Consider the following 2,500-nt stretch of genomic DNA (forward strand, 5'->3'; position numbering starts at 1 on the left):
AAACAGAGAGTGTCCAGGGTGCGAGGAATCGGCCACAACCTTCCTCGCTCGCCTCATGCTCCTTGTCGTGTGCAGGTCCTCGAGGGTTGGTAGATTGCAGGCAATTACCTTCTCAGCAGTGTGCATGATACGCTGCAGTCTGCTCTTGTCCTTGGCAGTGGCAGCAGCGTACCAGACGGTTATGGAGGAGGTGAGGATGGATTCAATGATCGCTGTATAGAATTGCACCATCATTGTCTTTGGCAGGTTGCATTTCTTCAGCTGCCGTCGAAAGTACATCCTCTGTTGAGCTCTCTTGGCGAGGGAGCTGATGTTCAGTTCCCACTTGAGGTCCCGGCAGAGAATAGTGCCCAGGAAGCGGAAGGACTCCACAATTTTGACTGCGGAGTCTAACAGGGTGATGGCGGTGAGTGGGGCTGTATTCTTCCTGAAGTCCACAACCATCTCAACTGTCCTTAGAGCATTTAGCTCTAAGTTGTTCTGGCTACACCAGGTCACCAGGTTGTCAGCTTCCCACCTATAGTCAGACTCATCCCCACCAGAGATCAGCCCAATGAGGGTGGTGTCGTCCGACAAACTTCAAGAGTTTGACGGACAGATGATTGGAGGCGCAGCTGTTGGTATACAGGGAGAAGAGCAGTGGGCAAAGGACGCAGCCCTGAGGAGTTCCCGTGCTGATGGACCTGGAGTCAGAGACTTCTGTTCCCGGCTTAACGCACTGCTTCCTGTCAGAGAGGAAGTCTGTGATCCACCTGCAGGTGGAGTAGGGCACGTTCAGCTGGAAGAGCTTGTCCTGAAGCAGGGCAGGGATGATGGTGTTGAAGGCAGAGCTGAAGTCCACAAACAGGATCCTGGCGTAGGATGCTGGGGCGTCCACATGCTGTAGGGTGAAGTGGAGGGCCATGTTAACTGCGTCGTCCACAGACCTGTTGGCTCTGTAGGCAAACTGAAGGGGGTCCAGGAGAGGGTCTGTGATGGCTTTGAGGTGTGCCAGGAGCAGGCGCTCAAAAGACTTCATTACCACAGATGTAAGGGCGACCGGTCTGTAATCATTTAGTCCTGTTGGCCTTAGCTTTTTGGGCACAGCGATGATGGTGGAGGACTTGAGACAGGCTGGTACATGGCATGTCTCCAGGGAGGTGTTAAAGATGTTGGTGAACACCGGAGACAGCTGGTCAGCGCAGTGCCTGAGGGTGGCTGGAGAGACAGAGTCCGGCCCGGCTGCTTTGCGTGGATTCTGCCTCTTGAAAAGCCCATTAACTTCTCCCTCCTGAAAGGAGAGAGTCGTTTCTGTAGTATGGGTGGGGGATGGGGCCTCTTGGGTGGGAAGGGGTGGTTCAGGACAGTCCAATTGTCTTTCAAATCTACGGTAGAACTCGTTCAGGTCGTTGGCTAGGCGGGAGTCGTTAGTGGTGTGGGGCGCTCTGGGTTTGTAGTTGGTGATGTGCCTGAGCCCTTTGGCAGACAGAAGCAGCGTCGTTAGTAGAGAACTGGTGTTTTAGTGTCTCTGAGTACAGTCGTTTAGCCTCTCTCACCGCTTTGCTAAACCTGTTCTTCGACTCCTTGAATCTGTCTCTATCCCCACTCCTAAACGCTTCCTCCTTCTCCAACCTCAACCTTTTGAGCTTTGCTGAGAACCAGGGCTTGTTGTTGTTAAAGTTCACCCTGGTACGTGTTGGGATACAGCAGTCCTCACAGAAGCTGATGTACACAGCCTCTGTGAGTTCATCCAGACTATTGGTAGCAGTCGTGAACATATCCCAGTCAGTACAGTCTAAGCACGCCCGCAAATCTTCCACAGCCTCACTGGTCCACTGTTTAGATGTCCTCACAGCAGGTTTACAGAGTTTTAGTTGCTGCCTGTATGCACGAATCAGGTGGACCAAGGGAGTTCTGTGCGAGCCGAACAGCCCCGTGACCCACAAGAGAAACATCCCCGCCAAATTCGAGCGTTTGACGGGGTCTATCCGTGAAAAAATATTCACGTTTTTGAGTGCACATGCATTTCTGCTGCAAATGCCTCTGGAAGTTTCATGCCGTTCGTATGCCAATTGTGGCAACACGAAAATGACCCGTTTTCCCATTCCGAGGGATTTCTGTGCGACCCTAACAGCCCCGTGAGCCACAAGAGACACATCCCCGCCAATTTCTAGCGTTTCACGGGGTCTATCCGTGAAAAATATAGACGTTTTTGAGTGCACATGCATTTCTGCTGCAGATGCCTCTGGAAGTTTCATGCCGTTCGTACGCAATGTGGCAACACGAAAATGACCCCTTTTCCCATTCCGAGGGATTTCTGTGCGACCCTAACTAACAGCGCCCGTGAGCCACAAGAGAGACATCCCCGCCAATTTATAGCGTTTCACGGGGTCTATCCGTGAAAAATATAGACGTTTTTGAGTGCACATGCATTCCTGCTGCAAATGCCTCTGGAAGTTTCATGCCGTTCCTATGCAATGTGGCCACACAAAAATGACCCGTTTTCCCATTCCGAGGCATT

This window comes from Petromyzon marinus, unplaced genomic scaffold (assembly GCF_048934315.1).
Source record: "Petromyzon marinus isolate PM22_M1 ecotype Great Lakes invasive population unplaced genomic scaffold, UKy_Petmar_22M1.pri1.0 PM_G_Scaffold_66, whole genome shotgun sequence".
In the NCBI taxonomy this organism is placed as follows: domain Eukaryota; kingdom Metazoa; phylum Chordata; class Hyperoartia; order Petromyzontiformes; family Petromyzontidae; genus Petromyzon; species Petromyzon marinus.